Raw genomic sequence first — 20942 nt, forward strand, 5'->3', positions numbered from 1 at the left:
AGGCATGGAGCTCACCTTAAACACTCTCCTGAAATTTAAAGTTCTCTGAGGGTTTGGATGCTTTGGCTCAGACCGACTGAAAAATATACAGAGCATAAGTAATAATTTTAAAACTGAATCATAAGTGTTTCCTTCTATGTTATCAAATCCTAAAAATTAATTTCACTTGAAGTGATCTATTGAATGTTTTAGTGTACAGCTCGTTTAAAAACAAGCTAGTTAATAAAAAAAAATTCTCTAAGAGGGTATTTTTATTAAAAATGCTCATAACTAATTTCACTTTTTTGAATAAATGTAATTATATTTAATTTTCTGCCTCAAAAATAAGGTAATTATAGTGAAAAAGTATTTTTGTTCATGAACAAATTGATTGGAAGAGACTTCATAGTACCCTAATATGAATACACTTTACTTATTGCTGAAAGTTATAATTTTGACTCAAGAGTTGATAGATTTTTTTGATTCATAGATTTCTTCCAACTGTCCTTATTAATTATTTGAGCAGAGATACACATGGCAGGCGTACTATAAAACCTGGTGAGTTGCTTATGAAAATATAACTTGAGAAAAAAACAATGTTGACAATTCTGCAACTATTTGAGGTCTTAGCCTGAACTAGCTAAAAAATATTGTTGGAAAAAATGACATGTGACTGCTCAGATCACAGATTTAATGAAGAGTCTAATGTTCATAGCATTCATATGCAATTTCATAAAACCTGATTCAATTTATTAAGATGCCCCAGGAGACTTGTATTTGCTGGAGGATTTTCTTATATACCAAGCTGTGAAGCGTCTGAGAAAGATAAAACAATTTTATGAGTTTATTCATTGACTGTTTTAAGATATCCTTTGATATATATGGCAGAATGGTTTTGAAGTTTAACACTCTGTTTTCAGGTATCTTTCATTTTAAATCATAGGCTTTTGCTGCCACCTTTATCTTCACCAGCCTTCAACACTTTATTGTCTAGAAATTCTATGTAAACTTCAGGAACCAAAAAGTAGACGTTAGAACTTTCTAAATCTACACCTGCTTCTAGGAAGCTTTCAGGCAGTTTGATCAAAATGTTCAGAAAAAAAGTTAATTCAGTGTCAGAGGGCTTAATTATTTTTTCCCTTTAAAAAATCCTAATTTTGACAGGGAATGCAAGTCTTAGTCCTTCATTTTCCTCAGCATAGTTAATAATGCTCAACAGAAACATTCCACTTAGTGTAAAACAATGTAACTTGGTGTTTTTAGCAGGTAGGACAAGAAATACATACATATTGGACTTAAATAAATTACTAAAGTTTAGTAGAAGAAGCTTTATATTGTGTAAAAAATAATTTACTCACCTAGACCTCATTTGTTTATATGACAATGTTTATTCCTTTATTAATCTTCAATTTATTTTTGATACAAAGATTAAAGAGGACAGTACAACTCTCCAAGCTCCCACTGACCTCCCATCTGCTAGAACTCTGAAGGGAGAGATAAATTGATTACTGGGGTATATGAGGCTCATGAACCTGTATAGAAATTAGAGAAAAACATTTTAATGAGATGAACGGCTTGGTAGTATGAATATTTTCTTTCTTCTGTTTAGACTATTCATTCTCATCATAATTTTGACAACAGCTTTATATAGTTTGATTTGAGTACTTTTTCTGCTCTAGACACAAATATAATAATGTGTTTTATTATTATTAGATATACTTTATTATCTTGAGCTCTGTGATATTTTGTGTAAAAATCTTTCGTACATATCAGGGTCCGTTCATATTTTGCAGGTGAAAAGATTGAGGTGAGGCTGATTTGGTCCCTAAAATAGTGTCAAATAGATGTTAGGATCTAAAATGGAGCAATATGCCTAGTCTTCTTTGCATGGATGTAGTACCATTATTTGGAATTCAAAAAACTGGTGCTCTAAATGTTCAGAACCAAGACCTGAAAAAATGCATGGCAGCCTACATGTAAGGGAAAAAATAAATTGCTCCCTGAGTCCTTAGTGGCAGCCTGGGTCTGTTGTGGGCATATGTATCAGTGAGATTTGTTTAGTGAGTGAAAAAGTACTTATCAATAAGAACTTCAGTATTTAGTTTGTAATTAATTTGTTATTTGTATAACTTTTTTGCAAAATTTCTGACTCATCTGGACAGTGAAAATAGTAATGCATGACAATTTTAGGCAGTCGAAATTCTGCTGTTGTACTTCAGTAAGAGATTTGGCATTTTTTTCCCTGCATCTTACTCATTAGAAGTATTGGATTTTAATTATCTTTTCTTTTTCAAAGAAACTGCTCCTCATATAATAGTTGAAAGTGAATTGGAATTGGTGAATATTAACCTCATCTACATATTGTGTACTTTATGGGATAACATATCCATTTTAGCATATGATCAATCCACAATACTGAGAGCTGTTTTGGAAAAACTGCATCAATTTTTAAGATAACATATTCAGTACTTTTTAAAGCAAATTTTGAAATGGTTAGTGTTTATGATCCTTTTATGTTACCTAAAATGTGAAAAAATTGTAGGATAAGAAGAATTGTGTAAACTGAAATGGAGAAAGTTCTAACCAGATGATTTATGCATTATATATCTTTTATTTGATTCTTTCCTTGATAATAGGAGACTTGATTTAGTAGCTGTGACATTTTCATCATAAAACTGAATCTGAAACTTAATTTAAAGGAAACAATTCTAATTTAAATTCTTTTTTGTTCTGAAAACTTTATAGATTTGCAATTGTATCAAGCAGTGGTCCATAGGAATTTTTCAGACATGCCTCAAGGAGCTTGCTCTGTCCATTAGAATGACACAGACAAGGAGGAAAGGGAAACAGATGGAGGCCTAGACGAATAAAGATGATGAAATGTTACACTACTTCATCAGAAGAATGCACTGATGCCCTTCTCGGGGGAATGATGTGTCAGAAAATGAGGAAGCAATAACAGTAGAACTAGTTTTGAAGAAGGACACTACAGTGCAGTCAAATAATTCCTTTTGAAGGAGAGAGGGGACGAAACACACAGAGCTTGACAGTAGCAGCAGCAGTAGAAGACAAATAAAGTAAAAGGATGTGCGGAGTATTCAAGACAGAAAGAGAGCTGTGGTGAAAAATCAGTTACCAGGAAGGAATTAGGAATTATTCATTCCACTGAGAAAACTGAAGATGGAATTAAGAAAGAGAAGTGACAGTGAAAAATACTCAGGGCAAGGATGTGGAAAGGAAGGGCCTTATCACAGATATTGGAAGAGAAGAGTTTTGTGTCTGTGGATATTGCTATCTTTCATATGGGGAAAGACAAAAATTCTCTCACAGGGCTCTAGGAGAAAGAGGTAGATTTTGAAAAAAGTGCAAGAATTTGAAATGGAGAGGAAGAGTTTGATGATCAATTAAAATAGGATGTGAGGATTTTTAAATGTTGGCAAAGTTGATTCAAAGTTTTGATTTGGGGAAGTGAAAATTTGTGTTCAACACAAATGAACAAAAATTTAATATGAAAGCTCAGGGATGTTTTATGAAAGTACTCTATTATTTTCTTTATCTTGTGACGCCAATGTCCAGAACATTAATTTGTGATTTTTAATCCTTACTGATTCAGATAGTTTCTGTTAAGTATGCCAAAAAATATTCCTTTTATCTTTTCATATCAGGATTAAATTCAGCTAAGGAAAAATTATAGAATTATAGAATCTTTTTTTTTTTTTTTTTTTTGCTTCCACAGTTAGGAATCAGTTTGGCATTCACATGTAGCAGCACCTGACAGTTCACACCAGTCGGATGCTGGTCCTTTCTTATTAGTTGACAGAGGTACTGACACCTGGGGGATGTGGGTCTGCTATAGCTGGTGATACTGTCAGCTGTAGGTTAAGCAACGTCTGCCACGTCATGTTCTGGCAGCATCTTATTCATGTAGTCAATCAAATTCAGGGTAAATAAGTGTGAAGTCCATCAGAAGTCACTGCTTTGCAATTTAGGAAGAAGATTAACTTCACCTGGATCCCAAACTGCAAATTACCTGCAAATTACCTGCAAATACCTGCAAGGAAAAAGAAACAACAACAAATCTTCTTAAAAAAAAAAAAATAATACACATTTCTGAGCATCAGGGAAGAAAGAAGCCTGATTGTCTTGATGGTTTGTGGGTTATGTGCTGAGGAAGAAATATATCTCCTCAGTGAGCACCAAACAGAAGGCAGGTTAGGACAGGTAGGGAGACAGTAGAAAAAGAGAGTGGCACAAGGCAGAAAAAGCATGAACAAAACTGAGAATGCTGAGAAAAGCAGGGAGCAAACAAAGCCAGGACTCAGAGATGACAGGCACTCTAAAATAACCTGTAGGAAATCACTGAAAGAGGAGCACCTTTATCTTTTTACTTTTCTTAAAAAAGGTTAATGTCAGCCCTCTGAGGAAAAAAAAAATACATAAGTAAGAAACTTCATTTGTATGCTACCATAATTTGTCCTTCTATTGCCTCTTTTTCCCTCTTTTTTCTTCTTTTTATTCCCCCCCCCCCCTGCTTTTTCTCTAGGACATTAAGTCTTTTGTCTATAGACTCAAATGCTTGAATGTTGATGCTGCATTCAAATAGTCACTCTAATATGTGGTGGTAAAGAGATCCCAGAAAAAGACATATTAGCTTTATATTGCATTATTTGCAAGCCATAACTGATATTTGAAAGGGTGGAAGGTTGAGTCATATCTGCTTTTTCATTAACTGTTCACTACAGCTCACTATTAAGAGTTACCTGTCTAGGTTTGTCTCTGATTTGACTAATATATCTGTTCCTGTGCTAGGGGACTCTTCATTCAGTGCTGCCTCAGTAAAAATTGTACTGTTTCAGAGAAAGTAGTTTCTCATCTTAACAGTGACTCCTACAACAACAGAGCTGACATGCCTCTCCTATTGAGTGACAATTCAACTGATCAATTCAGAGAAAGAAAAAAAAAAATAAGAAACTAGTTTTGAAAGCAGTAGAGATTTTATTTTTAGCAATGCTAGCTGAAATAGCCATCCATGGAAAAGCACACAGTTGTTTAAGTGATGTTGATCTTAACTTGCTTTCAAGAAGAAGGGGGAATGAATGCAAAATAAATGCCTTCTTCTTTTAACTCGCTATTTTCTCTAGGCCAAGTCCATGTCTCATCTTATTACCTGTAGAAAAGTTAAATTGCATGCCTAAATAGATAAGCAATTGTCAGTGTCTACCGTGAAAATCTCATCCTTTAGGGAAAGTAGTACTAAAAATCAATATAAGACAGAGATAGATGAGAAAAAAAGAAAATATTATTTAGCTATATTTCTTTTATTTACAAGTTCATTCCTAGTTTATGCCCTTACAAAGCAGTATTTTGAAATGGCATTAACAGCCTAGTGTGAGGAGATATTTTTTAAAATGACTTAAAACTACATATAAGTTACAGACCATTTTCCTTGAGAACTTTTGTGATAAATGTATTGCAACCGAGTGGAAAACATATTCCTTTTCCTGCTGTGATTGCACATTTGTACTCTTGAGTGCAGGCACATGTATTTGCAATTTCTTCCTGACAGCTTGATTAACCTTGAAAAGTTACAAAATAAAAAAAAAATGGAAAAGAACTTTCATAGTTAACTTTCCAAATATACTTGAGAAAAACTACAAACCTAATAGTTTAGAAATAATGCCAATAATTTCACTACATTTCTGTACTCGTCCTGTTACATAATGTATAATGTTTCATTTTTTTAAAATTAATAATGCTAAAATAAGAGAGTTAAAGGTTCAGAGAAATATACAGAATTTGTATTTTGGTCCCTTTATTTGTTGTAGGGGTCAAGGTTGTTGTGGAAGGGGCTATGTGGGGGCTTTAGGGATTTCTGTAAGGAGACACTGGGGGTTTTCTTTGCTGATCCCAGATCATTCCAGCCAAGTGGATTGGGCCCACTCTAGGCCATGTATGAATGAGACCCTCACTTAAGGTATTGACACCTCAGGGAAAAGTTGTTTAAGAAAGAGTAAAGCTCTGTCTGAGAGAGAGAAGGAAGCAGAAAAAGTGGGAAACAACCTTCCAAGCACTAAGGTGAGATAAAAAGAAGCAGGTAGAGGTACGCCGGGTAATGGAATAGAGAATCCTCTGCAGCCCACAGAGGAAACCCTGTGGCAACATATAGATATTTCCCGAAGAAACTACAGCCCGTGGAGGACCCATTCGGAGGGGGAATAGTCTTAGAGGGAAGGAGAATCAGAAAGGAACTGTTACCACAGCCCCCCTCTTTCCCTGCCTTGTACCACTCAGCAGAGTTGAGTCAAGGAAGAAGAGGTGATGTGGGGGAAGGTATTTTAATGTGTTTTTCAGTACTCAAATCTACTTTAGCCCGTTGAGGGGGAAAACAATTCCCAAAATGAGTTATTTTGCTTGTGATAATAATTGGCAAGTGATCTCACATGAGATTTTTCACTTTATTTTCCTGTCCTTTTGAGGAGTAGAATGAGAGTGTAGAGGGCATCTGTGTTGATGTCTGGCAGCTGGCCCAGTTCAGCCTACCTTTGCCATGAATCAAGGTATCTTCTGTACTGGTGCATACTATTCATCTTGAGAAAAATAGATTCAATACAAATTTTATTTAATGTTGATCTTAGAGTTTATTCTTATCATGCTTAACTGAGGCACAGTAATAGGATGCATAGACAGAACAATAAATTTTGTCACTAAACACTTAAACCAGTAATTGAAAAAATTAATATCTTAGATATATCTCCAGTGATTTTTATTTTGATAATGCATAAGTGGTATGTATTGTTGTGCCAGGATTAAAAAGAATTTTATCAAAGCACACCATATTCTCAATATAAAAGGAAGATGAAGGGGAAAGATTAAGCAATATAAAAAAGCCAAAATATTGCAGTGGAGTGATTGAATCAATGGAAATAATAATAATTATGCTCCTTCTGTGGTCACATGTTTGGTTAGTTTAATTAAATTAATGTATGCAAAATGGCAAAGACCACGTAGATTCCTATTAAACTAGAGTAAACGTAAGTATTTAAATATAACCAAAATTATTTGGAGAAAGGTGAAATATATCAATATTCAGAACAGAAGATGAATACTTAAGATATTAATTTTGACTTCCCCTAGAAAGAAAAAAATATTTTATTGACTAGTTAATAATTAAAAAGAAATCCTTTGGCTAGGTGTCAGTTCTAGAATTTTTAGCATATTTTACCAGCTGCAAACAAGTTTATTCCATGACCAATTTAATTTCTGCTCTCTGAATTGTAATGTTGTCCATGAGTAGAATTTATATTTAAGACACTTAATAGAGGGCTTTGATCTCTTTTTTTCTGCATGTGAACAGGTGAAAAGAGCTGATATTTTTTTCATTGGAAAATGCCACATATAAAATAGGATTTTATTATAACTGATGCAAAGACCAAAGAAAACTAGGCCCTAAATGATGCATGTATGCCCCTCTTTTTCCTCTCCTACCCTAGATTACCATGTGTACATAAATTAATTTTCTGTTTACACAGAAATTGAACTGTATTATTAACTTTTCCTGATCAGGTTTCTCTGTTGGAAATCAATAACACTGCATCTAAACAAAGCTCAGTCTTCTGTGTCCTATCAAATCCAACTGATAAGAGAAAATATTCAGAAAAGTGCTATGTTTTTGCATTGAGGGTTGTGGGATTAGTTGTTAGAGAAACATCTATAGTTTTCATTGGGCTCAGCACAACAGACAGAATTACTTCAGCCCACCTCCTATTTCAGCTGGCTATGGATGATACATGTTGTCTGCAGTTAATGATGGTGTTATCACCTAACAAGCCCATGCAACAGATGTTCCCTATGTTTTTTACAATTAAATAGTAGTCCTGGTATTTATGGACTGAATTTATTCTGTGAACCATTAGCTCAATGTTACCCAAGGCACACTTGAGGGAAGTAATTGTGATGCACTGTAATTATACAAACAGAGATACTTGAAGGTATTTAAGCACTTTACTGCTGTTATCTTCTAATTTCAATGAAATTAGCAGTAATAAACGAATTGGGTGCCAAGTTTTTTCTAGTGCAATCTGACTAGTAACACAAAAAAAAGAGTAAAAAAAAAAAAGTCAATCATGAAAGTGTAATAATAATTAAATATGTCCATTAGAAAATCAAAAACCAAAACTAAACCCCAATATTTCACTAGTTGCAACCTTTGTTGAGTTCACATTGAAATCTGTGACATGAGCTAAGAAAAAATTTCTTCCAAGCTAAACTTCAAAACTTGTGAAATACCAGGGCAGTATCCTCAGGTTTGCCCTGCCTATAATTTTTGATGCTTAGTTGAGTCATCTAAAGCAGTAATATTAGAATTGTAGAATGATTTATGTTGGAGGGAAATTTAAAGATCATCTGCTTATAACATCCCTGCCATGGGTATGGACATCTTTCAAGAGATAGGCTTGTTAAAGCTCCATCCAACCTGGCCTTCAACACTTCCAGGGATGGGGCATCCACAGCTTCTCTGGGCAGCCTGTTCCAGTGCCTCACCACCATTTCTATAAAAAAATTCTTCCTTATAGCTAATCTGCATCTCTCTTCTTTCAGTGTTAAGCCACTGACCTCTCTATTATAAGTCCCCTTTAAGAACTGAAAGATTTCACCAAGATCTCCCCAGAACGTTTTCCTCTCCAAGCTAAGCAACCCCAAATCTCTCAGCCTTTTTTCACAAGAGAGGTATCCAAACGTCTGACCATTTCTGTGCCCTTGCCCAGGTCTGCTCCAAGAGGTCCATGCCTTTCTTGTGCTGGAGATGCCAGAGCTGGGTGTAGTGCTGCAGGTATGGTCCCACTAGAGGACAGAGGAAGATTCCAGGTTCTGTGTGGATATAGAAACTTCTACAAGCACAGTCTTATCGCTTCTGTAAGAGAAAAAGAATGGTTAAAAAATTTTACTTCTCTAAGTTTCTGATGATTATACAGATATTGCAGTCCCTGAATTCTATGGCAAATTGCTCTTTTTCTATTTCCCAGGCAACAGAAATTTTCTTGAAGAGCAGGGAATGATCATCTGTAGGTTATCCTGGCTGTTGGTGTCACACTGTTTATGTGACAGCAACTGAATAAGATTCCATTTTTCTAATTCTGTTGCACATCTACTGCTCACATGAAGCTATTGCTATACAGAAAATTGACTTCAAACTTAATTTTCTTAGGTCATTTAAATGCAAGACTGCATTACCGTCATGTCTTTTATCATCTTCTGAAAGGCATGACTTACAGGCATCAGAATTTCGATGAAATATGCCTACTCTCACACTAAGAGTTTCAGTCTCCATAAGAATTTAATTTATGACTCATGTTTGTTGTATCTTGTTTTTCTGCTGTTTTCTTAGTGTGTTAGCTTTTCTGAGCTCTTTCTGAACACACTGTGCTTCCCAGAATGAAATACAGATTCTACATATGTGACCTTGGAGAATGGATTCTCCTGCAGCCATTGGAGAACACAATAGATGGGCACTGCAATACTCTAACTATTTGTCACAGAGAATGTCTTTTATTTATCACTTGCTGCTCTTCTTCAAATTAAAACACAAAAAATGTGCTGAAATTCTGAATGGATATATAATCAGAGAGAAGCAGTAAGGATGGATGGAATATTCTGTTCATCTAATTAAATTTTCCATTCTTTAGCCTCTGAAATGTTCCCTGTAGCTTTCCTACTGATTCATTTGGAAAAAAAAATTATGCCCTGGAAAAGTGAAGGGTACTGACAGCATGGAACTGTAGCATATGACAAACTAAGTAAAACCTTCCATCCATTAGTTCAGAAGGGCAGAAGTCTTTGAAGTACAAAATAATGAACCATTGCAATAGGCTCTTCATACGACTGCAAGTGAATAATATTCCTTATTGTAGGTAGATTTGCTTGAATTAAACTAATCATTCTTCATTATTTCATCAATAATAACAAATATCCACTGATTAGTAGAAAGATGTATTTGTGAATTTCATTGTCAAATGACAAGTCAAATCAAGTTCTATGAAAGAGAGAAAAGTTAAAAATCAACATATTTGTTCAGCTGCCAGAAACTCCTGTAAAAGGAGGCTAAAGAGAGGGTGAGATGTTAGACATCAAATATTAATCCTTAGCCTTTGCTTCTTCTGTATTTCTTCCAATAATCTATCCAGCAGTTCAAGAAGCATTTGGATAATGCTCTCAGGCACATGGCCTGAATCTTGGGGGGTCCTGTGCAGAGCCAGGATGTAGGCTTAATGACCCTGATGGGTCCCTTCCAACTTAGCATATTCCATGAATCTGTGATTCTATACATCCCATAGCACTGAATAGAGTTTTATCAGTGATTTTGACCATGTTACATGACAAGAGATAAATAATTTAGTAGTTCACTTTCTGGACACATAAAAATATCATACATGAATTACACTATTTTTTGCATTATACATTACTGCTAAGGAATAAACAGAGTACTGTGAAAGAAAATATGACCATAAGGCATATTTCTGGATATTTCAGGTAAAGCTAACTATTAGGCCCATATGTTGATCAACTAAATGCAAAAAGGCAATCTATTATGCAAAAAAATCCCCAAAGTTAATATGACTAAAAAACTACATTTGACTCATGACTTCATGTCAAACCTCATAAAAAAATTCAGTAAGCCAGATATGCCAATTGCAACAATACAGTCAGCTTACAGATAACAGAAAGATGCAATATAGATTTATCTCACATTTTTTCTGAACAAAACAGAAAGCACTAACTTTATACTCCAATATAGTTCTTTCCATTACAAAAATCTTATCTGTCTTCTATTAAATATGTATCCAGAAAGCAATTTTATCCCTGATTGTGCCGTTACTAGCTGTGGAACAAGTCTGAATACAAGGAATAGAATGATTTGCAGCTGCTAAAATGAATTTATTAAAGCCTCTTTTCACTTTCTATTTCAGTCATGGTTTTGCTGCTGCCAGCACTTTCCCTTATATGATGCTTAGCAGTGACAATACCAATTGGCACATACAAAGATATAAATGCATGCTTGAGAGACAGGCAGGAATTGAATAGAGCAAGTAGTGGCATTTGGTAAAGCCAGGGTTGTTGAAATCTGTTTGTGAGTGGAAAAGCTTAAAGACTGAAATATTGTTAAAAATATCAGATAAAATTACTTTATTAATTTCAGGCAGAAAACTGATTTTCCTCTATATTTGCCTTAAATGTGTTGAGCTTTCTTATAATGTTTTATATTTATCAAATCCTCTGAGTATAAATGAGTTTTTTCCTTTAAAATAGTGCCTATTCAAAAAAGTCACAAATAAAACAACCACAACCATCATTCATTAGCTGATGTTCAGGCATTTTTCTCATTAATTTCCACCTTTTTTTTTTTTAAGCAAGAGAGTAGTAAAACTATATTTCTCTTCTGAAGTCTGTGTACACATGCTATCTTTCAAATGCAATGAGTCTGGCTCCACTATATATCACCTAATGGTATCTAGACTTTACCATATCAGTTGTTCTTGTGTAAGTTTTCACATTGTGACAGAGCTGTGAGAAATCAAGAGAGTAAAGAAAAAAATAGCCCAGGTCGTCTAAGGGATATAGACAAAGAATATTCCTACAGAGGTTTTATGGGCAATCCATATTAGGACACTGCCCTGGAAGTTAGATGGATCTAGAAATTTGTAATTTAATCATTGTATTAGTTTAAATGAGTGCAGACATTAAGATGGATTAAAAAATAATGTAAAAATCAGATAAAAAAGAAAACAATTTAAAACAGGACAAAGAATGAGAATGTGCAATAGTAGTATGAAAAATGAATATATATATATTTAAAAAATCTTAAGGAGGAGATAAGAAAGATTTGAATTTGCTTTTTTTCATATAACTATAAATTTAAAAGAAAGTCATATAAATATAAGAAAACCTCCTGTGACAAAAGTTCTTATTTTAATTAAATGAAATAACACACGATTTGTGTTATATAATAATAGTTATAATACCCATGCTATAAAGTAATAGCTATTCCATAAGTTTTAAAACAGATCTCATAAACCTTCTAATTATTTTGTATATTATTTTATCACTTGGAAGCTGAACACATACTTCTGAATCCTTCACATTTCCAAAGACATTTTAAGAACTATGGCACTTTCAACAAATTTTTTTTGAGTTCTAAAACAAAGATATTTTTAGAAAAAAAAAAAAAAATAAGATAGGTATTCACTGGGACAACACTGTTTTTCTGGCAATATGCAGCATCATGTTTAGTGAAAAGGGAATGGAAAACAAAGGTGGATAAACAAAAGTCTGAGGATTTTTTTTAATTTGATGGGGTTTTTTTACTTTATTTTCTCTTAGAGTTTTGGTGAGGGGAGTTTGGGGGTGGTTGTGGGGATGTTTTCCTTTTTTTTTAAAATTCAAATAGAAGCACATTGGTATCTCATTACCTATTAATAAAATTCTGTAGAGTTTGTTTCATATTTTATCATCAAACCATTCTTTTTTTTTTGTTTGGTTAATTCTCTAAAGCATAATTGCATTATGATTGGGTAAAAAAAATAAGTACCTCTTTACATTTGTATTTTAAAATTTCAAATAAATAAAAACCTGCTTTAAAATATTAAGAGTTGAGAGATTTTATTGTTTTCATCATCCATTAGGCTCTCCATAAAATATTCCCATGTAGCCTTTATCTTAAAAACTTCAGTGTATTTGTGCCATTTTTCCCTGATACTGAGCTATTAAGTCCTTCCTTTACTATGTTTTTCCATTTTTATTTCTTGAGGTTCATGAGGATGTCACTTAAGGTAGTCAGATATTAAAAATGTTTTTTTATTCTAATTAGAACATTTGCAACAGTTTAATACCTTTGACAAAGAAAGAACTTCACTCATTATACACACATCCAGGGGAGCAGATGGAAATGTAGTGTGAACAACCACGCATAAAATTTAGGTTCTAAAATTCTAAAGAGACAAAACAGAACTGAAGATAAAAGAAAAGAAGAAAGGGAAACCATGACAAACTTGTCAATATTTTTTTTTAAATTTAAAGGAAGAAAGAGGCAAAAGGTGAGGAGTTTGTTATGCACTCTTTTTCTTACTCAGGATGAATGTATGAGAGGAAAACATTTACAAGGCTTTATTGCATCTCTTTACTTCCAGTCTTAATCATACAGAAATTTGTCAAGCCAAGGAAGGAAAATAATTGGAGATATACTTTATGCTTCTTGTTACAAGACAAATGTCTAATATTCTAATATTTAAATGAAGAAGCAAAATTCAGTAAAAAAATTACTGTTTAGCAGTAATTTATGTTGCTCTATGTTTTCAAGTGTGCTAAAGTACTTCTGTGTTATTCTGCCCACATTTTCTTCTAATGTAGAGGTTTTTAATCAATAAGAACCTCTGAAGCAGTAAAGTGAAACTTGTTTATTTATAAGAAGTTCAGGATTATGTACTTATCATTTCTTCTTAATCCTATTTTTCCATTCAGCATCTCTTCAATGGACATATAAGATGTTTCATGTTTATTGCAGACTAAATAATTAATGACTGAAGAATAAAGACTGAAGAAGATATTCTCAATAAGTTCTATTGCATTTAAGTTTACGTATATTTATTTATTTATTTTTACTCCATTATTGTAAGTAATATATGTCCTGGTGCATTTTGCCTGACTACTCCATAATAATTCCAGATTGTCCCTGTGAAATATTGCAGCTGTATTTCAAACATAACACACTCAAAACATATTCTGGCTGAAAATTTACTGCTTTGTGCTCTTTAGTTTTTGCAACACCCTCCCCATTGTTACCAACTATCAGACAACTAATCATAGTCAATGATATAAAAAAGCAAGTATCAAGAGGAAAATTACTTGCAGGGAGCAAGACATATTATGTGAAGTTGTATTATACAGCAAAACTGATTTTTTTGTTAGTTTTTAAGAGCAGGAATATTGAGAGAGCTTGTGTACAGCCCTGAGAGTGTCACAGAGGTGTTGCAATCGTTCTTTATTTACAACATTACAGCTAATGGGAACCAAGACCTATGATCCAAAAGATAAATGATAAATGATCCAAAAGGTGACCAAAAGCCGAGCTTTGCTTGATTGACTTGAAAATACATATTATTTTTCTTGCCACTACATTTGCTAATGAAGTAAAACCTGTGCATGCTTTACATGTAGGACAAAAGTGCCTCAAACTTCACATAACTATGAAAAGCATCAAATGAGACTTCATCTTTTTCCAACCCTCAAAGAAAACAAATATAACCTAGAGCAAGGATTTGAAGAAGGGAGAAGACTCCACCTCTGAATCCTGGGGTGGTTCATGAGCTGTACCCATCCCTCCATCTCACTAAGGTAAAGTGACACCTTACCATCAGCTGAGCTTTATTCCACAGTAACACTGTTGCTTATGGTTTCTGATATCAGTGTATTTATCAACAGAGGTTTCTGAACCTTATCCTGTCACAACAATCACACTGCTTATGAGTCTGGAATCTTATTTGTCCGGACTTAATGTGCAACCCACAGTATTTCTGCAAATAGGATTATGATTAGGACCAGACTTAGAGTGTAAACCATACTTTTAGTGCATCCAGCACAAAAAACAAAACAAAAAAGCCCTACAAAATCAACCACAAAACAAATAAGAAATATAAAAGTTTATTTTTGAAATAATATCATTAGTAGTCAAAGAAATCAGAGGGAACATTTTCTAGTCATAATCATGAAAAACATAAACATTAATTTAAAAATTATAGATGAGAGCATACAGTTTATATAAAGATCAGCATATTTTTTCATTTTAGAAAAATATTTAAAATTTTTGGTTGGGTAAATATTTCAAAGAGTTTTTGAGATCATATAAGTTTATAGTGGAAATAAAGCAATTTGAAACTCTAAAGGTGTTAGATATAGCATTTTAATTCTGAATAATAATCTTTCAGTCTGCCAAAAGGAAAAAAACTGCATAATAATGTCTGATGGACTTTGAAACTATTTCTTTCCAAATCATTAGTAACTAAGTGGAGTGTAGAATTTATAGCCAGTTGGTTCTTCTTGTGTTTGGATGTAGACTATAGACATTTCATACTTGTAACTGTCAACATTTTGATATTCCTTTTGTTCTTAAAAAAAACCCTGCAGGTTTTTTTATATGACAAGTGTTAAAAAGTGCTTCCACTTAGAGAAGTCTAGAAAAAAGGAAGTGTGTGAAAGTGTTTAGGTTTTTTAGTTCAGAAAATGTGATTATTGCAAACATAATTTATTTTCTTTAACATACTATAGGTGTATGTAATTTTAAAAATAGGTTGGTTTTTTTTTTAATTGTGCACTGGTGTAATTACATACAGCTGTTATGCAGACACTGTAATGTATACATCTTTATACACATTATCTATACCTCTATTTCATATATATATATATATATATGTATATATATGTATATATATGTATATATATATGTATATATATGTATATATATATGTGTATATATGTATATATGTGTGTGTGTATATATATATATGTGTGTAATCACTACATCTATAATAATTATACATTGTAGCACCTAACTCAGCCTTTTCCTGTGCTCAGTCATCCTGCAGTAGAAAACTGCAGGAAATACTTTTTTACTGGGTGGGTTACCAAGATGTGGTACAGGTTGCCCAGAGATTTTTTTGGAGACTCCACTTCACCAGTGACATTCAGAGGTCCCTTCCAGCCTCAACCTTTCTGTAATTCTGTGGTCCATGGTATAAGTACAAAGACTCAACACAAATAGTTGACCTAGAAACAGCAGATTCTTTTCCTGTGTAAATGCTTGCTTCTTTAACAAGATTTTTGTATAAACTTCTGACCCATTTTCAATGGGAATATTAAAACAATTAGTTTCTGAACCAAGCAGACCTGAAGGGAAATTCTAACAGTCGAAGTCGATAGCAATTGTAGTAAATTTCAGCATAATCATACTCCACTGAGTGTTTTTTCTATATAAATAGTACAAATATAATCAAATCAAAATGAGTTTTTCTTATTCAATAAAAGGCATTTAGCCATAGAAAGACATTTCAGTCCTTACAAGGTACTTATTTTTAAATAGATTTGGAAAACATTCAAAATTTAGACTCAGACCGGAATTTTCCCAGTAAAAAAAAAACATCAGAAGTCAAAGGAAAAATTTGTTTTCTACTGAACTGTACTTCAGTTTTTCTTCACTATCTTTTTTTTTTTTTTATCCCATCACCTTGTGTAGTATTTATTTCAACTCCATGAAAATCATCAGCTTAAAGTTTACTAGTAGTTTAACACAAATGCACATACTAAGCATCACATTTTGTGTAGCTGGCACCTTGTCCCACTTGCTGGATGATACAATGTGATGTTCACAGACAGAGGCTCAAAACAGGAAGGATATTCATATAGAATACAGTTAGAAATAGGATTTAGTAAGAAGACTGGGTAAGAATGTAGGACAGCCACAGTAGCACTCAGTGTGACAAGCACAATGACTACCTTCTGCTAATAGGAAATCTGCCCCTTTTATCCCTCTTTTTTCAAACTCGTTCTTTCTGGGTTGATGTTGATCCCTCCAACATTCCATTAAAATTGCTGTATAATCTCCAGAATCTCTGCTCTATCCCAAAATAGTTTTTTGCCTCCAGCCCACAGCAAGTTTTATGTCCCTTAAAGCAACATCTCTCCTAGTTTCCTTGGATTTACCCACTGACAAAATCTTTGAACATCATAGTTACTTTCAGCTGCTCATTTATAGAAGGAATATAGACATGAAAGATGAAATTCAATTGTTTTAACTGGAAAATGACGTTGGGACAGTCATGCTCCTTGATAGTCCTTAAAAAAACAATTAGACTTTAAATTGTGCATTTCAAAACTGCAAGACCAAGGTTAAGTTTGGTTACTACCATGTAGATCAAGTATCATGTTTTTAAGCAGCAGCTCCAAAGTAACAATGCCCTAATCAGAACACAAATCTGGCTTCCCTTAAACAAAAATAGAAGTATATTACGATAGTGCAAACAACATTGTATAGTATGTACACTGTATATGTATATGTATATGTATATGTATATGTATATGTATATGTATATGTATATGTATATGTATATGTATATGTATATGTATATGTATATGTATATGTGTATGTGTATGTGTATATGTACAATATACAAATAGTATGTAACTTTATTAAGTTTAGGAACAATCTATAACCATTTTGCTTTAGTTTTTTACCACCAAAAAACCAAATATATATGTAGCTCTGGGTAGCAAAAGGTAAGTATATTTTTACATATTGGTGAGAAAAATCAGTTGTAGTAAAAAAAATGAATGAAACCAATCCAAACCAAAAATCCTCTGGAAATATTTGTTGAAATCCTTATGACAAATTTGCTTTTAAAAAGGGACTTTAAACATAAGGACTGAAATGAGATGCAAAGAGGTATTGAGATGAGGATGCAAAAAAATTCTGAAACATGTCTATGTTAGTGTAACTTTTCTCTGAAGATTGCTGAAATATTAAAAAAAATTCTGGGATGAATATTTTAAAAATATGTCTTCCTACTTTTTTTTGTTTATTTTCTAAATGTTGCCTATTAAAACTGAATGAGTTTTATAGTTATGATTAGAAGCAGGAGAGGAGATTGCAATCCATTATATTTGTACTGTTGTTTCAAAAAGCATTTAAGGAGTGTAAGAATGTATCAAATTACTGAGAATTTTGATTATGCAGTTAACATTAAGCTGTCAGAAGAAAAATAGCAATTGTTTGCTTGTCAAGATATATTAATCAGGTCTCTTTTTCTCAAGAAAATATAAATACTGAAAATTGCTTAAAAAAAAGTCTTAATATCTTTCAGTAATCTAAAAAAATGCATAAACCCTGTCCATCAAAATTAAAGAAGGTAGAGTAGTGCAGGCAGAAAGTTCAGAAGAGGAATGTGAGTCAAAATTTACTGCAAAAAGTCTTGATTTTATCAAAATTTTACCATATTATGTCTCTTGACAATCTGCCTCAAAGCATTTTTTGAGATGACTAGAAAACCCTCTCCTAAGTATTTGTATACATAAGAACCTACCTAGGTGATAGACAAAAAAAAGAAATACTTACTATGTCCAGCACTTTATTTGGTAGTTCTTGTAGCATTGCTAGGATTTGCCAGAACAATCTATCAGCTAGAGAGCAAAGATGAAACACAATTAATGAGCAGATGTGTGACTAAGGCAAGTTACCACACCCAGAGTCTTGGCCCAAAGGTAAAAATAAATCTGCTCTTCATCAAAGAAAGCCACTCAATAGGTCATTTTTATGCAAGGCCTAGGGAAACTGAGAATGCTACCATTTCTGAAGGCTGTATGGGCTTAACTGTGATTAAAAGTGACAACCAACTTTCCCTCTCAGCTGTGTGCTAAGATGACCTTACTGCAGCATGGCTGTACACGTTTGCACTGTTAACATTGCTTTGCAGAGACGTGAGAATTATTGTCTGTAGTCTTTCATGCCAGAAATAGAGCTAAATATGCTCCATTCATCAATTGTTAATATTGTTTCAGTTTAATTAGGGATCCCAAGAAAAAAAAAAAGTGATCATTCTTTTTTATTTGTGCCATTTCCATATGTTTCTGGCAAAATAAGCCTTTGGTTATAGAAAATTAATATTAAACGAAAATAAAAAATATAGTGGCAGTCATTCAAAGACTGAAGGCTTGAAAGAACAAAAAGATACAGTATGCTTTAATTATAAATTTTGATTTTTTTAAAAAAATCTGAAAAACCATTTTATTTTTCTTCTTTTACAAGGGAAAAAAACCCGACAAAACCAAAGCACAAAACAAAGCGTACAATCACCCTTAGCAATAGAGAAGAGTGAAGTAATTCATGAAGACATAATGAGATGAAAGAAAAACCTCTAGTGATTTACTTTTTAAGTACTTACTACTTGCATTTTTCATCTCTATAAATCTATCTTATAGCCTTATGTAGAAACATATTAATAATAAAGCACAGTTCTATAAGAATGCATATGTGAAAGTTGAGTCGCCTAGTAGTTAAATTCAGTCTTTTGTACTTGTGCTTGGACTTGCATATTTAAATGCACTTTTCTTCCCCCAGCCATTCTTCTGTAATTATTTTTCAGACAGAAAGCTTGAATATACACACATTTCCACATATAAGCACAACACCAGCAATATTCAGCTGACTGGGCAAGGACACAAACCTGCTAACAAGGAGAAAACTCTGGACATGAGAGTTGCACAGTCAGTAGCTATTATGTCTATGCTGTTCTACTATTTAGACACAATAAATGTAGTATGGTCTTCATATATACTATGAGAATAGAAATCCAGATTTGCAGCTTCAAAACCTTGAAAATAATTCAGGTTACATTCCTGAATTACAATGATTTCAGGGTTCTATGAGTCTCTTCTTTCATTACCATGATCATATTTTCTCATATACTTCTGAACACTTTTATCTTGACCAAAGTAAAAAATTCTAGTTTCTATAAATTGTTCATCAGATTCTGTCTAGAAAGAATTAACAGCCTCACTGTAAACAAGCTGTTCTTCCCAAATAGCAGATGCATTTTTGCCCTCACAAAATTATTAACTCTTAATTCAACACATATCTACATATTTTCTGTAGTGCTTTATATATTCTAAATTGAAACGCAGCTGCTTTAAGCATTGCACAAACATCTCTTACGATGGCAGAGATTCACTTTGCTGCTATTATTGTTGTTGTTATTATTATTATTATTATTATTATTATTATTATTCAGTGGAAGCTTCACCTGCAGGATACTATTTTTACATTTGGTAGTATCAAGAATGAATTCAACCATGACAGAAAGATAACACCTGCATATGAAAGTAATTCTGTCTATGGCATTACATAAAAAAGTGGATAAAATTTATTCAGTGTAAGGCCAACTTGCTATATAAATTTCACCTCTTAAGCTTCTCTGACTATGTAGTGAGCTGAGCAAAAGTGAGACTTTTGTTAACTCCAGCTAAAAACAAATATTCAGAAACATAAATGTTCCTGTCATGGAATAAGTAATGTGAAACCCTTTTCAGAACTTTCACATCATAAAGCTGCTAAAAACAGTCTTTTCAGAATGTTTTGAGCCAGATCCACAGCAAGTGTAAATCAGCATAAATTTATTGAATTAACATATTCCTATGTGGTTCCATAATGAGACTCTGTGGCAGGAACAAACACTAGACTGTACAAAGGTAAATGGGGACTGAGTATGATGATGCAGAACATCCCTAATTCAATGCTGGAGGTTGGACTGCATGACCCCACCAGTGGTTCCTCCCAACTTTACCCATTCCGTGATTCTGTTATAATTTTTTACAGATCTAATAAAATATTTTCAGATTCACACAACACAGCAATATTCGACTGCAGTTTTTCCCCTTAAGAAATTAACTGATGTGAATGCTGTCTGCTGATGCCAAAATCCTATGAACCTTACTTGGTTGGTTATTTCCCTTTGGAAATGGAGATGGTGTCAAAATTTCAGTTTTTCTAATCACATTGTTTAAAACAAAAAAAGAAAAATAGCAAAAAATCTTTCTGTGCTTGAATGCATTTAAATAATGATTTAACATATATCTCAGATAAAGCAAAAAACAGGCAAAAGAAAGGCACAAACACTTCTTAATGCTGAGGAAATACTTATATATATATATATATATATATATATGTTATTTGAGTGACTTGTTTTTTTTTAAATCCATGTATAAAATCTAGTTAAAATGGATTATGCATGGTTTAAGTGAATAGGAATCAGTAGGTCATGTTCCTTCTTACCTCTCTAACTGGGTCTTAATGGCAGGGTACTGGAAAACCTCCACTATTTTTAAGTTAAAAACAACACATTTGGCTTTTTTATTATCTATCCTTCACA

Source organism: Oenanthe melanoleuca, chromosome 1 (genome assembly GCF_029582105.1).
Source record: "Oenanthe melanoleuca isolate GR-GAL-2019-014 chromosome 1, OMel1.0, whole genome shotgun sequence".
In the NCBI taxonomy this organism is placed as follows: Eukaryota; Metazoa; Chordata; class Aves; order Passeriformes; family Muscicapidae; genus Oenanthe; species Oenanthe melanoleuca.